At 33.0% G+C, this 27,438-nt stretch overlaps 1 protein-coding gene across 3 annotated transcripts in view; it reads left to right on the top strand.

The window, feature by feature from the left end:
* The window catches only part of FAM110B (family with sequence similarity 110 member B), a 200,668-nt gene that overhangs the window by 94,618 nt on the left and 78,612 nt on the right, over positions 1–27,438 (top strand). For 2 of the 3 annotated variants that reach the window (XM_051970161.1, XM_051970162.1), the window contains one exon: positions 18,701–18,765. The gene's annotated coding sequence lies outside the window, so the exon portion shown is untranslated. Of the gene's footprint in view, positions 1–6,497; positions 6,659–18,700; positions 18,766–27,438 lie in introns of those variants that run through there. The other variant, XM_051970160.1, reaches the window with a different exon arrangement.

The raw sequence follows: 27,438 nt of genomic DNA, 5'->3' as shown, positions 1-27,438 counted from the left end.
TCTAGTGCTTACCAAAGTGCTTGGCACATAATTGATACATAACAAATTCTTATTCAATTGAATTAATAAGAAAATCAATGAAAAAATTATCTGTTCTGTCAACAATTGTTGTAGATTTCAAAACATGCACGCTGAGGCATCTATTAAAGAATCTTATTCTCTCAAGTAAAATATATTTAAATTATCAGTATCATAGACTAAGATCTACTTTTCACTATAGTTCAACCATTTGTCTTCTCATTTTCATTTAGGTTGAAAAATCCACAATATATGTGTAGATCTTGCTTTCACAGAGTTTATAAGAAAAGTTGGCATATAGATTGGTAATTTGAGAAATGATTCAAACACATTTTTTCTGTAGCCACAGTGGCCATAATTTCCCCATTTGTTCAATATCTTTGCTTCTTTCAGATATCTTAAAAGTTGATTCATCGATGTTTTCAAAACTGTAATTTCTAGTATGGCTTTTTTCCCCCATGCATACTTAGTCTATTGCAGCTGTACTTTCCATGTTGGTTTGCTTTGTTACTATTTCTATTTCTTCAAATAAAAGGTGTCAGAGCCTAAATTTAGTGAATCCAAGGTCATTAATGATGAAATAGTTTGTCAGACAAACACTAATAGATTTATAATTCTTTTTGGGTTGTTTCTTTGCTTCCAGTTTCCTTCTTGGCTGGAGTTTTTTGGAGTGGTCTGGTATAATTAATTAGATCTCATGCCAAGCTTTTGCAGTACTGCTCTTCATTTTTTTGATCAGGTAAAAATGTCATTATCTGCTCTCTTCTGCTGTTGTGATTTATAAATTTGGAGTTCTTTTGGTCTCCCTTTTGTGGTTATTCTTTTATATTCTAAGGAATATTCCATATTAATGCTTTTCCCATTATCCAATTCCCACTTTTCAGGAACACTATAGTGTGCTTTATATGTTGCCTCTCCCTCCAGAATGCAGTCTTCTTTTTTTTAATCTTTATGTTTCTCAATAGCATGTTATTTTTCCATTGACATGTAAAGATAGTTTTTAACATTCATTTTTGTAAGATTTTGAATTCCAATTTTTGTTTTCCTTTTGTCCTTTCCCTCCCCTTCCCTATTAGAAGCAATTTTATAAAGGCTATACATATACAATATTTTTAAATGTTTCCATATTAGTCATGTTGTGAAAGAAAAATCAGAACAAAAGGGGAAAACTATGAGGATGAAAAAAAAAAAAAACAAAAAAAAAAGGTTAAAATACTATGCTTTGATTAACATTCAATCTCCATATTTCTCTGTATGTAGATGGCATTTTTTATCCCAGATCTATTGTAATTTTCTTGGATAACCACATTGCTGAGAAGGGCTAAGCTTATGATAGTTAGTGCTCATATAATCTTGCTGTTACTGTGTACAATGTTCTCCTGGTTCTGCTCACTTAATTAAGAAGCAGTTTATGTAAGTCTTTCAAGGCTTTTCTTAAATCAGCCTGCTGATCATTTCTTATAGAACAATAGTATTCTATTACATTCAAATACCATAATGTACTTAGCTATTCTCCAATTGTTGAGCAACCCCTCAATTTCCAATTCCTTCCCTCCCCAAAAAGAAGAATGCAAGTTTCTTGAAAGTAAGGGCAGTTTCCTTTGTCTTTGAATGCCTGGCGTGTGTGTGTGTGTGTGTGTGTGTGTGTGTGTGTGTGTGTGTGTGTGTGTGTGTAGCACTTAACAAGTGTTTGACAATGGCTCCTATAATCCCCCTGATCCCTACGTATGTTTTGGTTGCTTTTAAAAGCAGTCTCACAACTGTCTTTAAAAATAGAATTTACTCAGATCTGAGAAGAAATGCATGGTGACCCAAGTAAGGAATTAGACTAGATGGAGAAATATGACAGGTGACTGCTTCATACTTAGTAGTTTGATTTTTTTCCTGTGATGAGTCCTTTTTTGTACCTCATTAAGTACTGTATTAGATGCAATAAAGTGAACTAAGCAAATATAAGCTTTGCCCTGTAGAATTTATAGTCTTGGACCTGATGAATTATCTATGTTTATATGAATAAATAAGAAGTGGAAACTCATTTGCATAGGTTTTAATTTGTTCTCTCATTCATCAAACATTTCTTGAGTTTCCCTGTTGCCTAGGTCATTGCACTGAGCAGTATAGGACTTATAAATGAAGTAGAAGGTAATGTCCCTGCTTTGGTAGCTTACAATTTAGAAAGAGATATAAGAAATAAACACAAATAATAAATAAAATTGCAAACTGTGATTGGATATCTCTGTGTGATGAAAGGTAACGTGTTCTTTGTATTGTTTATTTGTGGGGTTTCAGTAGTGGGGCCTAAGAGAAGGGGAGGCACAGAGAGAGAGAGCGAGAGAGAGGGACAGAGAATTTAAAAAGCAGAAAATAATGAGATTACTTTCACTGAAGAATTTTTATGATTTGACTCATTTACCTGTTATTTGTGTCACCTGTTGATCTCTTATCTTATCCTTCTAAAATATGTTTCATTTTGGTCTTGTGATTTCATCTTTGTAAAGTAGCTTTCTCTACAGAAATTCCTTCTACTGATAGAGATCTCTAACTCACAAGTCAAATCTTTTTAACTTAGAATTAAATTAAATAGTTAAGTTCAATTTTCAGGTTGCCTCTAAAAGCTTTACCCAAAATATGCCTAGAAATCAAAAGGTTATAGGATCAGTCTCAAACACTTATTAAGTGCCTGTTATATATGTTAGGACATGGGAATTCAAAGACAAAGGAAACTGCTCCTGCTTTTGAGAATTTTGCATTCTTTAGAAGAGGCAACATGTAAATTATATACTAAATATGTTTAAAATAAATGCTAAACAATTTGTGGGTCCAGTAATGATACAAAATTTTGATGAAATACAGTCCCTTTACTCATAAAACCTCTTTTTTTAAAATCAGAAATTCCTAATCTGGAGTCCATAAATTTGTTTTTCTTTTTTAGTATTTAGATAACTTTATTCCAATATAATTGTTTTATTTTGTAATCCTATACATTTCATGTTATGCATTTAAAAACATTTTTTTCTGAGAAGTTTTGTACAGGCTTCACCAGACTACCAAAAGGGGTAGTGACACACAAAAAAATAAAGAATAATTTTAGTGTTATGTGTTTGTTTATGTTTATTTATGTGTTTATTTAGTTTATGTTTATGTTTAGTTTATAGACTGGCCATCATTTACAAAGGAAAATTAATTCTGAGTTCTAAACAACTGCTAAAAAAATTAAATAAAGCACTGGCTTTAGAGTTAGAGGGCCTAGGTTCAAATTTTGCCACCATTACATATTGCTTAATTTTGGCAATCACTTAATCTCTCTTGGCCTCAGTGTCTCCAGCTGTAATTTGAAGAGAATGGATTAGATAGCTCCTAAGATTTCTTCTAGCTCTAAATCTCTGATAATATTTTATGTTCTAAGTTAAGAATTGTCTGTATGTGTACACGTCTTATTGCCAAATATGCCAAAGTGTTTGCTGATTTGGATGTGAAAGAAATAAATGAGAGAATTACAGTCACAAGAAAATGGGGGAAAGTATAGCAGTCAAACTCCTAGGATTTTTTTAGGCAATATTTTAGGTTGGACTTTAGGTTGAACTGGATGGCATTTGTGGTCATTTGCAATTAGAAATTTGTGATCCTATGATTCATTAATAAAAATTAAGGTAAACTATGGGAACCTGAATAGTATGAGAGCAGAGTAGGTGAAAGTAGAGATAGATAAAAGCATTTTTTCAGTATTTTTGTTAAACAAAAGTTGATGATTTTGACGTGTTTAAAGATTTGACCTAAGAACAGACTCTGTTCTTTTGGAAAGTTGATTCAGAGTGTCTCATGGAACACAGGTTTGATTTATTTGCCAAGATAGCTTTTATGGTGTCTTTTTAGGTTGGCAATTTTTTTTAACTCAAGGGAAAAGCAGAATTGTTAGATGTTTTCTACATGAATGCCTAGGAGTTTTACTAGTCTGTATACTGGCAGCCTTGATTGAGTTGTACCTTAGGCCAAAATTACTGAAGCCAATTCCTTTTGGATTTTTTCCTCCTGATGACTATTCTTTGATAATTTCCATAGATGAGTACTCCATAGTAACAGAACAGTAATTTCTTTTTATAGATTTGTCTCAATTATAATTTTTAGTTTGATTGCATTCTTATGCATTTTTTTCATGCTAGAGTTTATAACCTGTATTTTTTAATAGTTTTTTACAGAGTTCAGGGACCATGCTGGTTCTATTACTCATGGTTTCCAGAATAGTTTTTAATGTACAAGTTTTAAGAGAGGGATGGAATGCAGCAGAGTCAGCATTCCTCATTGTCTACTCATCTACAGCTCTAATCATAAAGGTAGGAAAAGCTCATTCCCTCACCTCACATTCAGTCAGTTGACAAGTCTTGTTGATTTTACTTTCATGGCATTTCTTGCATAATCTCCCCTCTACTCACAGAATTGTTCCCTACTTTCAACTTTTCTCACTTTTTGACTAAACTAATGCTCCTTAATTTGTCTATTTGCTGTTGTTTTTTTTTTTCCTCTCCAATCCATCTACCACACAGTTGCTAGAGTGATTTTCAAAAATAATATATTCAATGAACATCAAGTAGAATCAAATACAAAATTCCCTATTTTGATAATCTGATCCAGTCACACTGACCTTTTTGCTATTCTTATGATCAACCTCTTGTCTCTGACAGTTTGCATTGCCTGAGCCCCCCATTTTTGGAATGTATACCCTCTTCATCCATGCCTCTGAGAATTCCTTCAAAGTTTTTCAAAGTTTTGATTAAGCAACCCCTTCGACATGAAGGTTTTTTTTTAATCCATGTAGCAACTAGTATCTCCCTCTCCATCTCTTCAAAAGGAGAAAATTACTTTGCATATATTTTGGGTATTCTTATAGGTTTATATTATCTCTCTCTATGGAATATAAACTTCTTGAGCATAAAGATTATTTAGTTGTATTTGTAACCTTATTTAGTGGTAGTGTTTTCATATAATAAGGATTTTACAAATGCTTATTAATTTGATGATCGAGTGTTTCATAGACCAAATAATGTCCTGTTGAACATGACAACTTGAAAATTTTAATAACAGAATGAAAAAGTTCTAGTGTTTAGACATTTTAATTTTACCAATAAATTTGAATCTAACTGATAGAGTAAAAAAAAAAAAGGTTTTCATGACCAAGTCTTATAAGGAATAACAAATTGATTGCTACTATCATTGAAAAATGTAACATGACAACAGAAATGATTTTAATATTACTAGATATGATTGATAAAGAATCTTTAAAAAACTGACATAATCCTGAGTAATCTTTATTCAAAATAAGAAATTCCTGATCTGCACAAGGTACTCTTTTTGTTTGATCTTAGATCTTTAATTTGGTAAACTTGAGTGAACATAGAATCTAGTAAAAATTAATGGCTATTTTTATAAGTATTTTAAAAGCAAATTCATGAATTTAATTTTTTTCATTAATTAAAACACTCTTTACCTTTTAATCATTTAAGTTCTACAAAGAACAGATCCAATATCGGGAAATGTGTAATGCCTTATTAAAGGAAAAAAAAAAGTTTTGATTTTATCTTAACTCCTAATGAATTTTTGCTAACTTATGCTTGTTAGAAAAATATTTTGTTACAGGACTGTTCGTCAATCTTCTTGATGTATTAGGAAAAAAATCATGGTTACATAGAATAGATGCTTAATAGTGATAGAATGAGTTGCCTAAGAATGGAAAGACTTGGGATTTGAATGTTGCCTCCATAGCTCTTTCACCTCCCTATGTCTCAGTTTCATCATCATCTATAAGAGGAACTGGACGATCTCCAAGGACTTACCTATCTTTAAAATTCTCTGAAATAAGATATAAAAGTCCATGATTTAAGTTTTCAGAATTGTGATTTTTCCAATGTGCCAGAAATTTGCATGACATTTCAAACAATGTAGAAGGAAAATTGATTTGTACTTGGCAAATGATTATCATATTGCTAATCGAGGTAAATCGAATCCAAATATGATTTTATTGCACTAATGACTGTACGTATACAATATGGATTTTTATATTTGAGCTTCAACGTGGGAATAGATTAAATTTGACCAAGCTGGTGTTAGATTGCATGTGTTTTAATCACTTTGTTTCTTTACAATGGGGGGGGGGGGAGAGAGGAGGAGACAGAATCACTTTAAAATCACTGATAGATTGTAAGGTGAGACAGCCCTCCAAATGACACAATCATGATTGTTTTGTCTGTGAGGTCTAATTTATTAAAATTTAATTTGCTCATGTGCTTTGCTCCAATAGCACTGTGCTAGCAAATGGCTATAATTAGATTACAGGCTGCTAAGCAGTGGTGACAGTATCTGAGCCTCAGAGAGCATGTGCTAGATTCTACATGTGCCTTTTTCCTATTGGCTGTTGACATTGCTGCTTGCCAGTTTGATAGGTTTCCACAGTAATCTTTATGCTGCATTAGAGACATAGATACAGAGGTACTGTACTGTGTTCTTGCAACGGTAGAGGTGCTTAGCTTGTAGCATAAAAGAAGGAGAAAGCCACTGATGGAAGAAAGGCATTGGTCTTTGTTGTAAAACATCACTAGTGAACGGCTGCTAGCAGCAAGCAGGGTCAGTGGAGGAGTTTCAGTTCATGGTAATTACTTTCAGTCTTTATCTATGCCATAAAGCACAGTCGTGCATGAAATGAATACTGTTAATCATGTCATCTGTTTAATTTGATCTTGCTTTTGTTAATCGCATGTGTAGTAAAGCTTCTGATACTAAACATGTTCCTCCAGGAAAAAAAATACTTGAGAAAATATCGAGTATATTCATGTGGGAACATTGTTTTTACATGAATTCTAGGGTGCATGTGCATGTGAGGAATTCTTATTGGTCCTCTTTTGTTTTGGTAATCCTAGTAATTTCATGGATTCAGGTATCTTTGCCGCTTCTTGTCCATCTCTGGTTGCTTGTGTTTATATTGAGATAAGATTGCTCTGAATAACAAGGAGTCAGAGGAAATTTGTGAAATGTTTTCTAATGAGACACATAAGGCAGTAACTATCCTAAGAGACTGAAGAATGGGAAGTAATGTGCTGTTGTTATTTTTTCAGAGATGCTCTCAGCCTTCATTTTGGATTGTTTCTTTGTTTCACCTTTTTGTATTTTCCATTAAGAGGCTCTTAAAAAAAAATTAGGTAGTGAGTTTTTGCATATCCCAATCTAGAGGAGAAAAGGTATATTGTGTATATTATTTCCAAGAGCCAAATTTTGGCTCGTGGGCTTGTTTTGATATGGACAGACATTGCCTTTAGAGTTGGAATGAGAGTAGGAAGGTGGGGTTCCTGTCACTCACTTTGAATAATGTTTCAAACATTTTCCATACATTTTTTATTTTAATTCATTATTGAATTTCAGTTTTGTTCTTAGACTGCTTTTTTAAATGGCCTTAACTCCTTAGATTAAAAATGTCGTATTTAAACGCAACATATTTAATTTACAGTATGGGGAGAAAAAAACAATTGATAAAATGTGTATTTGCCTGAAACCTTATCTTCCCTACATGTTTGCCAGTTTTATATAAAAATAGATTACAGCTACAGCTGGCTGTCACAACTTAAAATTGATGCCCTTGTCTTTATCAGACTGTGGAGTCCACAGAAACTTGAGTCACCAGTCATTCAGCTGGCTGTCTGCCACCATGCGTCTGGTAACGGTGAAAAGCTTTGCTAAAATCCAAAAGGTGTAAGGAATTTTGTTTTCCTTTTTCTTTAGAAACAAAGTAATTGAACTTTCTATAAATAACTGCTTAATGAACTCCATTTAAAATATATGTACTTTCCAAAATATCTTTTGTTGTATTTAAAAACTCCATGTTAACATTCTCTGTGAATGATACCATCCCTCTCCAAATATTCATTTCTTTCAAAGTCCATATTTGTCTAATAGATATGTCATAGTTTGGTGGGTTTTTTTTCATATTTAACACTGTTGAGAAAAAAGATCTTAGAATTACTAAGTTTTACTGAAAATTATCACAATTGAGCATTTTATATTACATTAAAAATGAAATTTTTTTTGTTTCATCATGTCAGGTATGATTGATGTAAAAATTAGAAGTGTAACTCTGGTAATGGCACTCAGTTAACATTTCAGCATAATTGATTAAAAGATTGTGCTTTTCTGTGATTTAACAAGATTATATGGCTTCATGGATGATGGCATAGAAATTGTGATGATTGTTGCTTCCTTGTGTTCTTACGTTAGGGTGCCTTTTGTTCTTGCCATGAGATGCTTTACTTCTTTATACTTGGATGGCAAACTTTCTGTGTATCAACAGTTTGGAATGGGTAGTGATGAAGAGAACAGTATCGATACCTCAGTCATCTTTCTCTATTTCCTTTGTCTTTTGAAGTAGCTACTTAATCGTCCTCTTCTTCTGATTACTATAAGAAGTAGCCAGGTTTAAAAGAAAATCGTCAACAATTTTCTCCCCTGCTAAACAATATCAATCTAAACTTAAACTGTGCAGAATACTTTAGGTTACTCAAAAGCAGATTTCTCTGCTCTTGAAGGCATATCAGTATTGAACTAAGTATGCTTGAGATCCCCAAATCAGTACGAATTGATATGGGAATTTGCATGTATTATAATTAGGGTATTTTTCCATTTAATAAAGTGTAATTTGGTTAAAGAATGTAAAATTAACCTCATATTATAGTGACTTGAAAGTATAATGCACAAAAATATCTTTTAAAACTAATTAATCTCATAAAGGAACATAGTCCTAACGGATTGTCATTAGTAAAATATTGTCTCTCTAAAAAATAGCAAAGATAAATATTTTGATTACTCTTAGACTCAAAAGTATTAGAAGTATGATGTATAAACTATATTTTTTCTTTACTGAAATTTTTTTGCATTTCATAAATAGGGCTATAGAAAATAAACTTCTTGAACATGCTGAATTGTTTCTCTATGCTTCACAGTGTTCATGCAAGATAAAAATGTATTTGTGAAATGAAAATGTTTTGAGCAAATATAGCAATATTAGTGGACATCAGTATATAAAATATAATTATATTAAACTCAAAAAAGAAGAGATTAAGTAATTAATATAATTTTGTTTGTTCAGAACTAATTAACTAAACATTAATAAGGCAATAAGAACTTTGAGGGAGATCTCTAGTAGACTGTCCTCAGGGATCTGTCCATGGTCCTGTGCTGTTCAGAATTTTTAATAATGAAATAGAGGAGGCCATATATGACATAAAGCTGAGAGAGAATTAACATAAAACAGAATGCAAAAAGATCTTGATAAGCTGTTGTAATAAAGTAAATAATAATATGAAATTTAATTTATGGCAATTCCACCTCCTTTGCATTTCTCATATCTATCCCTTTTACTCTGTTCCCAAAACCATCACCCTATCTCTTTATTACCTTTCAACTAGCCAGCTATAATAACCTTATAATTAGTGTTCCTAAATCCAGTCTCTTCCCTTTCAAATATATCTTCTTCTACATTGTTTCAAAATTTCATATCCTAAAATTTCATATCCTAAAATTCCAAATGTGACCATTTGGCCCTCCACTGAAGCTTTATTGGCCCTCCACTGCCTTTAATGGGTAAACTTTGGAATTCCTCACTTGGTATTTAAAGGCCTTCATAATCTGACTTTATTTTTCTATTCTGATTACTTCCCAGCAAGATTGACCTGCTTGCTGTTCCCTGCAAGCAACATTTCATCTTTTGCTTCTATTTGGACCTTGTTCATGCTCATTCTTGGACTATTCTTCCTTCCCTCCACTGCTTTATAAAACCTTTGTTTCATTCAGAGTAAACTTGCAGAGTTCAAGTGACACTTTCTTCAAGAAACCTCTCAGTATCTTACAGTGTCCCCTTTCCCCCAAAATTGTCTTTCTGTCTGTCTGATTATCTGTCTATCCATCCATCCATCTAGCTAATTAATTGTATCTTTATTTGCATAACTGTTGTATCTTTCCAGGAAAACATAAGTTCCTTGAAGGGAATAGGGAGGGACAATCTCATTTTGGTATATTCCTCATCCTAATGTTTACATTGTATCTGCAGTAGGTGCTTAATAAATGTTTTTCAGTTGATTTGTATTTTTGCTATGTTGTTTTTGGTTAAAACCTTGAAAATTGTATGTTTTCTTATACATAATAATATCTGATTTTTATATAACCCGCCTTTAGGTTTTTAAAGCACTTTATATATGTTTTCTTAAAGACACATCATGAATTAAAGTGCTCCAGCTATTATCTCCTTCTTACAGATTAAGAAATGGAAACTGAGAAGTTAAACTTGTTCCAGGTGGGATGTGAGCCCTGTTATCTCTTGACTCCAGCATGCAGTAGTCCATCCGTGATTCCCTACTACTTCTCTACTTCTTCTATAAGAAATGCTACTTGTGCAGGCTTCCCAGAACACACTGAATAAGGATATATTCAATACTGATAGAGTTAAATTAAAGAGTAGATACATGGAGATTGGAGATATTTTCATTATCCATCAATTGAGATATATCTTTGGCAAAGACAACACAAAGCATTTTTAAAAATATTTATTATATTGAAGATGTTTCCTTATATAGTTCATCTTTTTTGAAACTATTCAAGTTTCCTGAAAGTAATATTTAAAGTTTGGTTTTGTATTTGATTTTTTAATGTACTGTTTATAGCTTCTCATTAAAAGTTCAATAAGACTTAGGAAATCAGTAGCAATTATAGCAGAATATTCAAACTTTAATTGATGCTCTGTTTTGTTAAAGATATTAGTTGAATTTAGACATAGTTAAAATCACCAAATTTAAAGTAGCAGCTAATTTTAGGACTAAACATCAGTTTGTTCCAACATTTGTTAATACTGAAAGGATTCATGTAAAAAAAAAATTAAGAATCGTACAAAATTACTGTGGATATATAATAAGAATGTCTGTCATGACTTCTGACATAATATAGACTAGATGAACATAAAAAGTTAGAGTGGTAATTGTATAGCCAAAGGACACTGGACTTGAATTCAGAGGACATTTGTTAAAATCCCCTGTCTAAAACTTATGTCCCAAGTAGCTGTGGCTATTTCAGTTTTTTCTGAATGTTAGTTTCCTCAGGAAATAAAATGAGCATAATTCTTATGCCACAGGGTTGTTGTGAGGAAATCAGACTAGTTATTTTCCAGTTATTACTTAGATGTCCTTTTGCTATTTGGGATCCAGCATGTCTGTTGTAGAGTTTATTATTTTCTATTCTGCCCTACATCTTTTCAAACAACTATTTCTGTTAAGGCCTTCTTTTTTAACCAATTTTTTAATCCCAAATAATGTTTTATTCTTCTTTTTCTATCTTTTTTTTTGCATTCATCTTCCTTGCACCCTCCAGTCCTGTCCATTGCTAACCTCATGCATTTTACTTTCCAAGCATTCTCATTTGTCTCCTTTTCCTAAGACTAGCCTCCTGATTCAGGCCTTTATGGACACAGCACCAAAGAAAAAGAAGGTTCTAAGGAATTATCTAATCCAAGGGTTCTTAACCCTTTTTGTACCATGAATTTTTGGGAACATTCCAGTGAAATCCACACACATCTTCTCAAAATATTTAAAAATTCATGAAACCAAAATACAGATAAAATAATTTTATATGTATGCATATATATAAAAATATAGATTTTGTATGTATATACATCTTTGTCTGATGGTATCCATCGCTAAGGTGGCAGGAAAGAAGAAAAAAAGGAAAAAGAATGTATTTGTGTGATAACCTTTATATTTAAAAAGAATAGCAAGTTGTATATAATAGATTTGCAGTTTCATATGCAATCATTCTTTTTTACTATATTATACTATACCATACTATACAATAATACTTAATATTATATCTCTTTCTCAAAGGCTTAGAGCTTTATGCTCTTGGATTAGTGAGAATAATTTGCCCAAAGTCACACATCCAGAATGTGTGAATGGTGAATTTGAATTGTGGTTCTCAGTTCTCCTGCTGCCCCCATGTAGTGATTTAGGCTAGGCAGCAATTAAGGCAAAGAATCTCCTCTTTCACCTAGTCCAAATAATCTAAATAAATAAATAAAAAAAGATGAATAGATGGCTATTATTCCTGTTTAGCAGAAGAGAAACTGAGACATACTGGGGCTATATGATTTAGGCTGGGAAGCTGAATTTGCACTCAGGTTACCCTGATTTCATATTCAATCCTCTGTTGTACCACCTAGCAGCTTTTATGTAGAGATGCAAATTTTGTTGCATTTCTACCTCCCTCCTCTTGCCCTTACTTAAGCTGCTGTGATTTAATGACTTAGTTGCTCTATGGTTTTTTTTTTTCAAAGAATAGTAATAATTATTAGAAGATCCTAAAGATTACTTTCCTTATTTTCTTTTTTAAAGTAGCTAAGGGTATTCTAATCATTAAGAGAGTTATTCTGTCTAGTGAACACTACAATAGTTCCATAATGAGCCATTACTGTTTGTTGATGCTCTCATTAAGTGAGCATTGTGCTGTTACATGGATGGGAGGTCATAGTAATGAACCCTGACTTAACTGTTATTTGTGGGTCAGTTAAAAAATGAAAACCTGAAGTGGTATTTTTGAATTGTGATGTAGAAGTGTTATACCTGCTTTGAAAACCACCAAACTCTATTTCTCTGAATTATGGAAGAATATATAAATGTTTATCTATTCTAGCAGTATGAAATGAAACCAGCTATTGATAAAAGTGGGAAAAGTATTGTTTGTGCTGTTTGCCACTTCTGTTTAGTTTTAAATTTCAATTTGAAGGAAAAAATATTACTTTTAATTAGTGACTGTCTTTACCACTATGGTTAATATGTGAAAACCAAAACCAAACTTTTTTTTTCATTTTTCCAGTGCATATCTCACACTTGACTTCTTGCTCCATTTCTAACCCCCTTTTAAAATTTAACCAGCTTGTTCAATTTCATTGAACAAGATCAAGATTAAATAGTTCTTTACCTCTCCTCAACCTTACACTGAACAGAATTCTCTTCTACTTTTTAGCTAGTAAATCTTTGTGTTTTTCTTTCTACCTTGGATTCACAGAGGAATTAGAATTTGTAGTTGTTTGTTTTCTTTGGTCTAGTCCCTTTTTTAAAAAAAAATCTTTGATTCTGAATATTCTTTTCCTTCCATTGTCCATAGAGCCATCAACTTATTTTTTTTTTTTTTCATTTCAAGTTGCAATTTGGAGTGCTGCCTTTTTTTTTTAAATAACTTTTTATTGACAGAACCCATGCCAGGGTAATTTTTTACAACATTATCCCTTGCACTCACTTCTGTTCTGATTTTTCCTCTCCCTCCCTCCACCCCCTCCCCCAGATGGCAAGCAGTCCTATGCATGTTAAATAGGTTATAGTATATCCTAGATACAATATATGTGGGCAGAACCAAACAGTTCTCTTGTTGCACAGGAAGAGTTAGATTCAGAAGGTAGAAATAACCTGGGAAGGAAAACAAAAATGCAAACAGTTTATATTCATTTCCCAGTGTTCTTTCTTTGGGTGTAGCTACTTCTGTCCATCCTTGATCAATTGAAACTGAATTAGCTCTCTTTATCGAAGAGATCCACTTCCATCAGAATACATCCTCAAACAGTATCATTGTCGAAGTGTATAATGATCTCCTGGTTCTGCTCATTTCACTCAGCATCAGTTCATGTAAGTCTCGCCAGTCCTCTCTGTATTCATCCTGCTGGTCATTCCTTACAGAACAATAATATTCCATAACGTTCATATACCACAATTTCCTCAACCATTCTCCAATTGATGGGCATCCATTCATTTTCCAGCTTCTAGCCACTACAAACAGGGCTGCCACAAACATTTTGGCACATACAGGTCCCTTTTCCTTCTTTAGTATCTCTTTGGGGTATAAGCCCAGTAGAAACACTGCTGGATCAAAGGGTATGCACAGTTTAATAACTTTTTGAGCATAGTTCCAAATTGCTCTCCAGAATGGCTGGATGTGTTCACAATTAACAATGTATCAGTGTCCCTGTTTTCCCACATCCCCTCCAACATTCCGCAATATCTTTCCCTGTCATTCTAGCCAATCTCACAGGTGTGTAGTGGCATCTCAGAGTTGTCTTAATTTGCATTTTTCTGATTAATAATGATTTGGAGCATATTTCCATATGGCTATAAATAGTTTTAATTTCTTCATCTGAGAATTGTCTGTTCATATCCTTTGACCATTTATCAATTGGAAAATGGCTTGATTTCTTATAAATTAGAGTCAATTCTCTATATATTTTGGAAATGAGGCCTTTATCAGAACCTTTGACTGTAAAAATATTTTCCAAGTTTATTATTTCCCTTCTAATCTTGTCTGCATTAGTTTTGTTTGTACAAAAACTTTTCAATTTGATATAATCAAAATTTTTTATTTTGTGGTCAATAGTGATCTCTAGTTCTTCTTTGGTCATAAATTCCTTCCTCTTCCACATGTCTGAGAGGTAAACTATCTATGCTCTTCCAATTTATTTACAATCTCATTCTTTATGCCTAGGTCATGAACCCATTTTGACCTTATCTTGGTGTATGGTGTTAAGTGTGGGTCAATGCCTAGTTTCTGCTATACTAATTTCCAATTTTCCCCTTAAATTTTGTCAAATAATGTGTTCTTATCCCCAAAACTGGGGTCTTTGAGTTTGTCAAACACTAGATTATTAAAGTTATTGGCTGTTTTGTCCTTTGAACCTAACCTATTCTATTGATCAACTAGTCTATTTCTTAGCCAATACCAGATGGTTTTAGTAACTGCTGCTTTATAATATAATTTTAGATCTGGTACTGCTAGGCCACCTTCACTTGATTTTTTTTTTCATTAATTTCCTTGAAATTCTTGACCTTTTGTTTTTCTATATGAACTTTGTTGTTATTTTTTCTAGGTCATCAAAATAGTTTTTTGGGCCATCAACTTATAATAAAAGAATTGAAAATCAAAGTTTGATGGGGAAAAAAAGCAGTTTAGCAAAACCAACAGCATATTGACCAAGTTTGACTGTACATGGAATATTTCATTCCTATATTTCTTCCATTTAAGGTAGAGTAAAGTGATACATTTTCTCATGTATTCTCCTGCATCTATCTTGATCATTAATACTTATATAGTAATCAGTTTTGGCATATTTGTTTCTTCCACTTAAATTATTACAGACATTATCTTAACCACTTTTTTCTGCGTATTTCATTTTTTAATTCTTAAAAATCTTAAGCTTCCCATACCTTCTTATCTCATCCTATCCTTGCCATTCAAGATACATAGGCATGCTTAATGCTCTCACATGACTTCAATAAGATTGGATTCATTAGTTCTGTTCCTTTTGGTGAATCTGTCACTCTTCTCTACCATATTTTTATTTTTTTATTAAGGGTTTTTATTTTCAAAACATATTCATGGGTAATTTTTCAACATTAACCTTTGCAAAACTTTGTGTTGCAATTTTCCTCTCCTCTTATCCCCTCCCCTAGATGGCAAATAATCCAGTATATATTAAACATGGTAGAAACAATTTTATTTTATACAATTTTTTTTACAATTTTATTTATTTATACAATTTATACAATTATTTTGCTGCACAAGAAAAATCAGATCAAACAGAAAAAAATGAGAAAGAGAATAAAATGCAAGCAAACAACAACAAAAAGAGTGAGAATACTATATTGTGAACCACATTCAGTTTCCATAGTCCTGTCTCTAGTGTAAATGGCTCTCTTCATCACAAGATCATTGGAACTGTTCTCAATCATCTCATTGTTGGAAAGCCACATCCATTAGAATTGATCATGGTACTCCAGGCTTACCATCTGCCCTACTTTTCTTCTCTTGAGACCCCCCCCCAAAAAAAAAAAAAACTGTCATAAGACTTACTGATGTTACCTAAGGATCAGTGAACCTTGCTTTCTGCTCTGTTGCTGAGCAATCATACAGATTTCCAAGCTTTTACATAGGCCCTTCAACTGATTTTTCTTTTCTGGGTTGTCTTCCTCTATTAGAAAATATGAGCTGTTTGAGAGAAGGGATTGCTGGTTTGTTTGTTTTTTTGTTTATATCAGTTTCTTATTCCTTTCTCTTTGTGGTTTTAGTACTTTAGCATAGCATGGTTAAAAACTTAATGAATGATTTTTCATTCTTCCCTTAATTCTTAATAGTTGGCTTCACATATTACAAAGAACTATAATTTCTTGAGTTATTTTCGAGTCAATGGGCATCTACTTTGTTTCCAATTCTCTGCTAATACAGTGCTATTACATATAGTAGTGTATGTGAAGACTTTATTTTTGTCATGATTCTCCTTGGAGTGTATTCCTAGCAATTGAACCTCTAGGTCAATGTTGGTAGACATTTTAGTCACTTTGTTAGCTTGACTCCAAATGGATTTTCAGAATGCTTGGACTAATTCACAGCTGGAACAACAAAAACATATGCTTTGGGCTTTTTGTGTGATTGATTGAAGTGTTTTGTTTTGAGCACCTCTCCATTATTGACTAGTCTCATCATTGTAATCTTTGCTAATTTTCTGAGCATGAAGTGAAACTTTAGGTTTATTTTGATTTAGATTTCACTTAGGAGTGATTAGTAGCAAGCTTCCATATGATTGTTTTTACTTTGCAATTCTTTTGAGAATTGTTTTGCCCATATCTTTTGGCCATTTATCTGTTGTTTGTTGTTATCTGTTGTTTAATAGTTCTTGGTCTTATAGATTCAATCAATAGTTGATTTAATAAATATTTTTGAAGCATGTAGTATGTATCAGATTCTGTTAAGCTCTGGGAATACAAAGACAAAATTAGGCCCTTGCCCTAAGAAAAGTTACATAAGAGAGATAACATCTCTACTTAAAAATGTATATTGAAAACATATCTGATGAATAGGAGGTAATGTTGAGAGTTAGTGAACTAACAGCTGGGAGGAAGAGAATTTTGAGAGTTTTCATTTAGAAAATCCCTAAGTTTTGAATTAGCAATAATATGATCTCATTTTATCCTCTTTATAATCCCATATACTGTTATTATTCCCATTTTACACATGAGGAAACTGAGACAGAATTATTTGTCCAGAATTACACAGCTATTAAGTGTCTGAGACTGAATTTGAACTGACGGTTTCATAACTCCAGGTCTAGCACTTTCCCTTCTATACCACTTGTGTTATCCCTTTTGAAGGAAACCAGGGATCCTAAAATTCAGGTGAGGAAAGAATGCATTCTTAGTGGGCAATATCCATTGCAAAATCTCAGGAAGTGAAATGTCCTATGTAAAGAACCACTAGTAGACCAGTTTGACTGGAACAAAGAGGTAGATGAGGGTAGAGTTTAAGAATTAGGCCCGAATTAAAGATGGCTTATGTGCCTACTTTGATATCAGTATATTCAGTTACCATTTATTTCTTTCTCTGGCCTAAGCAGAAAAGTCCTGGGATAACCTTACCCCATCCCACTTGCCTACTTCTTATTACTTAGTAATTATGTATAATTATTTTTCCCCCTAAGTGTTCCCAAAACTTTTGTAGTAGATATTAAATAAAGTGTCCTTCACATTTATAAAGATATTAAAGATATAAAGTTTAGATAATATGGCCTATCTCTCAGGGAACTTATAAGCTAACAAGAAACCATGGCTTACAGTCAGATAGCCAGATTAAATTTTAATAGATAAAAATATGATCATATTTTGTGGTAAATATACCAGAGAAGTACAAGCCCCTAGTATGTGAGGTCATTTCTACTAGGTTGTAGAAGACCTCAAATGCCAGACATTTCACATTGATTTTTCCCTTAAAACTCGACAAGAATTTTATTAAGTGTCTACTAGCTACAAGGTATTGTGCTAGCTTTTAAGAGATTAGAAGAGTTCTGTGACTCTATTAACAGAAGCATAATGAACACAATAAAGAGTGTGAATGCCTTCCTGTATTGGTTAACCCACCAATGGAGTACCATATCTAATTTTAGAATTAATGTTTACACTGATGAGTTAGAATTAATTTGCAGGAGGGTAACCAGGATAGTGAAGGAATTTTAAACCATGCTATGTGTGGACTGATTAAAGAGACTGGCTATCGTTAGCCTTGAGAAGATTTAAGGGGGCATGATAGTCTCCAAATTCTCTGTTACTGTGATCTCACCTTTGTGAGGTAGCCCTGTTGTATACCAATAGTATAGATTGTTCCTTCCAGAGCTTCGCATTTCTTGTTCCACAGAACACTGCATTTGCTGCCTCCTTCTATATCTCCTTACATTGGAATGAATGGGCTACTCATATGTGATCCTTTAATTTTGCTACATGATCATCCAGCCTACTTTTCCTTTAATTTTCTTATTGAAGTACTTCTCACATTCAGTTTTTCAGCAATCATTATCTGATTGAAGAGGAATTCAACTTGCTTGACTCCAAAAAAGCACAATTAGGGCCAACCGGTTAAAAAAACACACACACAGAAAAACACATTTTGGCTACTGAGGCATCTGGGTAGAAAATCAAATGATAAAGAAGAAAGCCATTCTTTTTGCTTATTTGTTAATATACAAAATACCCTCCATAATTCTGGAAAACTTTTGAATATTAGTTTATTTTGCCAAATGTATACATATTTTAATAAACCAAAAGTAATATCAGTTCTTTTTGTTTCTTTGTTTCAGATATAGCATATTTCAATGAGAAGAATTTCCATTACATCTGGTTGCCATTAACTTTTTCATTGCAGGTAAATATCATTATTCATATTGTATGTTTGTCTTAAGATTTTCTGTTTTTTTGAAATAGGAATATTGATTTCCTCCCAACACTGATATCATTAATACCTAAAAACAAGAATACATTATACCCCTTTTCCTCTGATATTTAAGCAGTACATGCATTCCCTTCCTTAAGCAATCTGGTTACCACTGATAATATAACATTGGCGTGTAACTTTCTAGGATCTCCTTGATTTTTATAGTTGTTAATAAAACCTTAGTGTTTAAAGATAATCCTTTTCTTAAAAATGTATAAATCAATGAAGTCCTGCCACTTAACTTACGTGCATAATGCACACACAAAATAAGTGGCAGAACTTCGTTAATTTAACATATAATATATTAAAGCATAAAACCTCATTCTTGCCCCAAGTTTATTGAAAAGACAAAATTTGTAATTGGGAAACAGTATGGTATGTCATGCTATGTGAAGCTGTGCCATGTAGTAGGAGTTCTGAGGAGGGAGACGGTGGGAACAGTTATTGAGGAAGACTTCATACAAGAAGTGGTACTTGAACAAGATCATAAGGGATTCAGATAGCCTGAGAGGAGAGAGAAATGCTTCGTTCCAGGTAGGATGAAATCCTTGAACAATGGCTCAACCCCAGGGATATCCACAGTGTGAGAGGATAAAAGATGCTGTTGTGGGGAGGGGGAACAGACACGATAAGGGATGAGACTGACTTGTACTAGATGTGGCTATTTTCCATTCTAGATTACCTTCCCGTAACTCTCTGTAACATAGATTGTCATTTCATAACTAATGACTCCCTTCCATTTGGGTTGAGGAAACAGATCAAAAGTGGTCACCTGTAGGCCATAGATTCCAGCTTTCTCCAGTTCATTTGTGGGCATTTTAACTCACTCTCATACAATCAGAAGATCTTGGGTGGTGCTATTGATATCTTTAGTAAAGTAGATGAAGAAAGAAGTAATAAATGCTCAGCTCAGACCCATTCATTTTTTTCTCTTGTGCTCAGCTGCTTGTCTGCTAACTACAGAATATTCTAATTTGATTTTTTTCTCAAAAATTTACTGAGCTTTGCTGTAACATACTTTCATACCATGGCCATATTTAATGTGTTATTACTTTGTATTATATTGTTTGCATTATATTGCTGTATAATTATTTGTATAACTCAAGTAGAATTTGTATTAAATTATTGTCAAATGACTTTTCCTGCTTAGTGATTGTAATAACTATAGCTTAGTGCCATGTCCAGCATATAGTAGGAATGTAACAAATGTTTATTGACTGATTATTAACTGACTAAACTTAGCCAACATGCATGAAATAAGATAACTAACAAAAATGTATGAAAGGAACAAATGGAGAAACCATGCCCATATAGTTAGGCTAAATGGAAATTCTCACTCATCAGTGATTTAAACTGCATTGAGGACAGACAGACTAAGAATAGATTTCATAAGAAATGAACTGATGCAGAGGGAAGTAAGTAGAACAATACAACAATTTATGCCATGACAGCAGCACTATAAAAATAAGCAACTTTGAAAGAGTTCAGCTCTCTGATCAATGCAATGACTAACCTTGATTCCAAAGACTTGATGATGAACATGTTGTGCAACTCCTAACAAAGAGATGATAGACTAAGTGCAGAAGGAGACATTTTTTGGACATAGGCTTTTATAGCAATTTATTTTGCTTGACTATACAAATTTGTTACAAGAGTTCTCTCTCTTCTCTCTTTCTACCCCCACAATAATACAGGAATAGAGGGAGAAAAAAATGATATTTCTTGAATGGGAAAAAAATCAAATTTAATGGGGAAAAAATAGACTTTCTAGAATTTTCTAACTGCAGATTAAAACAATATAACATGAAAGAAAGTAAACATTCATGGATGTATTGCCTTATGTAAGTACTAAATTAGAAAATCATCTCATATTCATATCACATTCATAAAACCATTTGCCTCAGGCATTTCCTCCATGTTTGACTGTGGGCAAATCACTTTGCTCTGAGTCTGTTTTCTTATGTGTAAAATGGGAAGATTGCTGTCTGTGGGATCTCACAGAGTCATTGTGATGATCATGAGATAATATATTTTAAAAGCCTTGCAAACCTCAAAGTGTCATATAAATCCCAGTATTAAAGGATAGTAGATTTAGAGCTAAAAATGATAGACTCCCAACTTTTTATATTTTTGAGTGGCTGTCCCCTTGCCTGGAATTTTTTTTCCCTCTTCACCTCCTAGTTTTATTGGGTTTGTTCAAATCTGGTTTTCCATCTTGTCACAGCTAAAATTTTTTCTACAGCAAGCCTTTCTGGGTTCTCCTTAATGTTGTGCCTTCCTTGCTGTTGATCATCTCCAATTTATTCTGTATATGTTTTATAATTGTTAGCATATTGTCTACACATTAGTCTTAGGACAATTTCAAGATTTAGTAGCTTAAAGTAGTTTTAGAAAAGGAGGAATCATATTTGCATTTCTTTGTATCCTCAGCACTTAACATAGTACTTAGCATCTAGTAGATATTTAATATATTCTTGTTTATTTGACTTGACTTTAGTGGCATTTAATGCAGCCCTCTCACTTTTGCAAAAGAGAAAACTGAAACTCAGAAGTAACATGATTTGACTTGCATAAGATTACACAAAAAGTAAAAATCAGAGACACAATTTGAACCCAGGATATCTAACTTTAAGAATTAGTGTTCTGGGGCATTTAGATGACAGAGTTGATAGAGCATCAGCCCTGAAATCAGGAGGACTTCAGTTCAAATCTGGACTTAGATTCTTAATACGTTCTAGCTGTGTGATCATGGGCAAGTCACTTAACTCCCATTGCCTCAGGGGAAAAAAAAAAAAGAATTAGTGTTCTTTGCACTGAGCCACACTCCTTTCTTATCTATTGTTTAACATTATTATTATTATTAAGTGGATTCTATGGTTACAATCATAAAAATTAAATATTTTTTATCTTTCCATTTGATTGTGAAGTCTGATAGCAAGGATTTGTGCCTTACCTACATCGCACAATGTTCTATATATAGTCAATAATTGAAGAAGAAAGATTTGAATGTACTTCTTTGGTATATTATTAATTGGCTCTGCCCTTCTTACCCACTCTGTTTATACTAGACATTGGATTGAGTACAGTCTGCTTTTGAATGAACCTAAGCATTTGTAACAGTATATATTTTTGCATATTCCTGAGGCACAAGTGTAAAAATAATTTTAGGAGAATAAAATATTCTATAGAGGTTATAGAAAATTGACTCCCATCTATCTGTGGCATAAAAGTATCAAGTAATAAGAAAACTACTTTGATAACTTGCACATATGTTTGCCCCCTTATATAGGATGGAAATAAAAACATTAGTTTGTAATCTCAAAGGGATACTATTGAGAATTTATGAGCTTTGTTTCTCCTGCTGCTTCTATTACCCTCTTTTAGTCAATTAGGCATTTAGGAAGATGTATTAACTCCTTTAAGGCCACTTAGTGTTGCTTCCATAGGTGTCTAAATTTCCAGTAATGATGAGAATAAAGTCCAAAAAGAATATATACATATATATATATGTATGTATGTGTGTGTATACTGCTATGTAAGTATACATAAATATATAGCTGTATGAGTATTACTTATTATTTCTATTATATAGCAAGTAGTTTAGTGAACATTAGGCCAAGAGTCTAAGTTCAAATTTTGTCTCTTATATTGTTGTTCTAATCATGTCTGAGTCTTTGTGATTCCATTCAGGATTTTCTTGGTAAAGATACTGGTGTTATTTCGTTTTCCAGCTTATTTTACAGATAAGACAACTGAGACAAACATGATCGAGTGACTTGTCCGGGATCACACAGCTAGAGTCAGAGGCTGTATGTGAACTCTTCCAGACTTCAAGCCCACTGCCCTGTCTCTCACACTTATTTGCTTATTAACTGAGGATTATTTGCTAGGAAGGACTACTAAATAATAAGTGAGTTGAGATCTGCTTTGGTGGAGGAAGTACTTTATACTTTATAAATTACAGGTCCTCATTGATTGAATGTAATTGCTAATAGGTATATTAAGTTCAAGTTTCCTATACTCTTCAAGAGGGATCTTGCTAGCTAAGTGACTCTATCTGTATAAGTTCCTAGTATCTAATTGTCCCAAGAATCTCTTTGAGGCAGTTTCAGAAAAGTCTGTCTCTATTTGTAGAGTTTTTTTTTTTTATTCAAAATTCCCTTCAGTGAAATCAGAAGTCTGAGAAAGACAGAGACAAAGAGACAGACAGATAGACAGATAGACATGAGGACAGAGAGAGACAGAGACAGAAAAAAGAACTACATCTAATATAATTTTTATTTTTAGAAGCATTAGAGGGGGCTTTTCTGAATGAAAACTAACTTGAAGATGCCGAAGAACAAAATAATATCTTTAATGAAATTATGTTGGGGGGGGAGGGGGGTTGGGGGAAAGAGGAGGGTGTTTTTATTCAGCTATAAAAGATGCCCACCTTTTCTGATTTATGCATTTTTAGGTTTATGCATTTGGGGACTCTAGCTATGTGATCCTGGACAAGTCACTCGATCATGTTTGTCTCAGTTGCCTTATCTATAAAATAAGCTGGAAAACGAAATGACACCAGTATCTTTGTCAAGAAAATCCTGAATGGAATCACAAAGACTCAGACATGACTGGAACAACAATATAAGAGACAAAATTTGAACATAATTGACACATAAATATTTCTTATATTTTTATTCACCCATTATATTTAAAGGTTCTCTTTAAGCACTTTATGCAATCTTAGTTAAACTCTTAGATACAGTATTTTTCTTTTGAGAAATTCGGGGATGAATTTAATCTTTTATGCAGTTTGAGCTAGTTCCCTAGGAAACATCCAAGAAAGAACAACATTTGTAGATTTTGTTTAAATGGTCCTGGGCAAAATTAAATTGTGGTTTCCCAGGGATACTTTTTTTTTTCTTTTCTCTATATTTTACTTTGCTTCTTAAAGCTGGTCCTTCCTTCTCTCAGGATGTTTTAATGGCTACCAAAGGCAGTCTGTACCCTAAGTAACTTTTCTGTGACTCATTTACCTCTTCCTTCTAGCAGCTGAGACTTTGTTTCTTTGTTTGGCAGCTGTTTGGCAAGGGAGTGATTTAAAGTTGAGCTTCCATCAGTAGAGTCAGGTACAGGCTCCCCCGCAGTGCTCACAGTTGGCTCTGACTAGGGGAGTTCCCTGCAAGAAAGGGAAGTTGGCCATGTTAATGAGAGGCTCCTGCTGAGCCAGGCATTTCTCTGTGTTTGTTTTTATTTTTAAAAAGGGTGAAAATTCTGGTGGGGCAGGTTTGGGGGTGAGGAACAAGAATTTTAGGGTCTTCTCTTTAGTTAAAAAAAGACATTGGTTTTCTAAGTATCTAGCAAAATGGCAGAAAGAGGATGAATCCAATGAAATTACCACAGAAAACTACTCCTCAAAGAAAAATTCACACTAAAGTACTGTTATTATAAATAGAATGAGATTGGTATTGGTTAAATTTATTCACTATTTTATAAATTGCTAAATTGGCCAGTGTTATTTAGCATGTTTAAAGTGTTTTGATTTTTTTTAAATCTTCAAAAAGTTATTTTTAATAGGAGAGGGAAGAAATAAAATAAGAAACCTACAGATCTTTAAAAATTTATTTTAGTTATTTCAGTCTTTTAAATAATTTCATATAAGTGATGGGGCAGAAATGGAATGTAGGTAGTGAGAGAAAAGAGGCAAAGAGTAAGAAAAGTGACATTCCAGCGATTTAGAATATGTGGATTGTAAGGGGGGATTAGGAGCTTGGTGAGATATCAGGCTCAACAGATGTGAGTTATGATACACTTCAATTAAGTCTTCCAGGGAGACAAGTCAGAAGAAGTATTTAAATAACCAAACAAAACAATTCAATGAGCAAGAAATTGAGAAAAGTTAAAAACAAGAGATGGAAGTATAGATTTAAAGCTGATATAATGGAGATTTAAGTCTTTTAAGTTGTTTTTATCAATCTGCAGTTTTTGGCCCTGTTAACAAATCTGTGTTGAGGTTATTATCATGTAGATTGAAATTTCCTGGGTAAATTTACACTGATGACAATGATAATATATAATAGTAGACTTTTCAATCTAATAATTACTAATAGAGTAGGAAAGAATTCTGGGAAATGTTTGCTCTTTTTTCTGTTCTATTTTTGTGTGACTATTCTCAAGGATGCAGGTGAAACAGGAAAACTCTTGCTAGACTTCCCTTCTCATCCTTCAGAAAATTCATGAGATTAAGGGGCTTTGAACATCTTTCCTCCTCATTTACTTTCATTGAAAGCTTATCTATTTTTATATACCTAGCTACTACTTTTGCATAGATAACTTCTAAATCTCTATGTTGCCTTCCTTTGTCCTTAAGACAGTTTGACAATTTAACTTACCCTCATTCTTTCTCATTAATAGGTACAATTTGAATGTCAGTGACAATATCTTTCTGGCTTTATTATCTCTAAATATCAGATATCTTTTATTTTTCCTTTAAAGGATCCTCACTCCTTTCCCCCTAATCTCTAGTCAACTGCTTAGTCATGCAGATTCTTTCTGTATTGTTTCAGATTTCATATTTTCTCTCCATTTCCCTAATTACTATCTCTTCCCTGGCTTGATGTAATCACATATAAAGTGGTCTTCTTGCCTTCAGTTCAAGTAGCTTTCAGGGTAGTCTGTCTCAAACACAATTATTATATAAGATTCATTCTAAAAAGCCAAATAGTTAAGGTTCTCCCTAACCTGGCTCCCATAAACTGATTGTCTTATGAGTCATTATTCAGCTATTGACTGCCTTTTCTGTTTCACACCAACCATCTTAATATCTTCTGCATATATATATATTATATATATATATATATATATATATATATATATATATAATTCCCACTTAAAACTTAAACTTGTGCTGTTTTTGTGTATAAAGCTCAGATAACATCCATTTCTTCGTGTTTTGTTTTGTTTTGTTTTGGGGGGGGAATTCCATTACTTTAAAAAAAAAAAAAAAAGAAAAAACCTGCTTTCTGATCATTCCTTTGTTTTAGATTTCCTTCCTAATCATCAATATGCTTTAAAGTAACTGGTCAGTAAAGCATTAGATCTGAGGCTAGGAAGACCTGAAATCAAACTTGGCTTCAGATACTTGTTAACTAACTCAGATACATATTAACTGGCCATAGGCAAGTTACTGAATTTGTCTGCCTCATTTTTCTCATCTGTAAAAGAGGGAGAATAATAGCACCTACCTCTCAGAGTTGTTACGAAGATTAAATGAGAAAAACCTGCTTTCTGATAGTTCCCTTGTTTTAGATTTCCTTCCTAATTACTATCAATATTCTTTGAAGTAACTAACTAGGTGGCTCAGCCAATAAAGCAGATATTTATTGACTGATTCAGATACTTATGAACTGGCCACAGGCTACTTACTGAATCTGTCTGCACCAGTTTCTTCATCTGTAAAAAGCTACCTACCTCTCAGAGCTGTCATGCTGATCAAATGAGAAAATATTTGTAAAGCACTTCATAAACCTTAAAGCACCATAGAAATGCTAATTCTTAGTATTGTGGCTTTTCTTATTTACTTGTGAATGGTAATTTATTTTGCCACCCCAAATGGATTATAAGTACTTTTTAGGGCAAAAACTGTGTTGTCCTCTTTTTCATTTCCTCACTATAGAACTCTGAAATCTCAGACTTTTAGGAAATGCTCTCTGAAAAAAGGGAATTTTTTTTAATCATTAAATAATTCAGGAATCTCTGTATCCTGACATGTTCTATAAAAGAATGTAGTGTCCTGGGAAATATAAAAATGAATGATCACAATCATGATATAGTTAGTGACAACACAGTTCTATGGCCTGAGCATACTTTCCCCCAAAAGAAGTAAAATTATTTTATCAACCAGGGTAACCAACCATAGAATCAAGATTTAATTGATAATATAGCATTTAAAGCCATTGTTAATGGCTTTGGTAATCCTGGTACCATATGAATAGAAAAGGACCAATCTTTGACATGATTGATACATAACTTAGATCCACCATAAACATCATGTTCATGTAGATCTTCTGAGAAGTTTCAGTAGCATGACCTCCGATCCTACAAGCATTTTTCATAAAATAATTCTAATATCCTATAAAAATGTATCATTGAGGTATAGAATAAGTGAATTTACAACTGAGAGGTTATACTTAATGCAATACAGGTCTCCCAAGAGGAATAAAGTATTAAAAAGAAAGCTAGTTACCTATAGTGATCTGATATAATATGAATGCAAAGATTTGGGCAAGATGCCAGGTAACCTGGGTTTGGACCTCTGGGAAACAGGAATGTAACAAATAAAACCATTTGTGCTGCACCAAGAGATGAATGGCATCTTTGAGGGAAAATATTAAGTGAATGAATGAATATCACCCATGAGAGAAAGGAAGGAAGTTAGTCACTCAACACTTAGGAAACATATACTAAGCACCTACTACATATGTGCAAGGCACTGTGCAAAGTGCTTAGATGCAAAGGCAGAAATGAAACTGTCCCTTCTCTCAAGAAGATCATGTTCTATTTTATAAATCCAACTAAAGTTGTAAACCAAAGAACTGTGTTTATGATTGTGAAATAAGGAAT

The sequence above is a fragment of the Antechinus flavipes genome, chromosome 1 (assembly GCF_016432865.1).
Source record: "Antechinus flavipes isolate AdamAnt ecotype Samford, QLD, Australia chromosome 1, AdamAnt_v2, whole genome shotgun sequence".
Classification (NCBI taxonomy): domain Eukaryota; kingdom Metazoa; phylum Chordata; class Mammalia; order Dasyuromorphia; family Dasyuridae; genus Antechinus; species Antechinus flavipes.
Note: the sequence above shows the minus strand (reverse complement) of the source record. Positions and strands in the feature narration are given on the sequence as shown.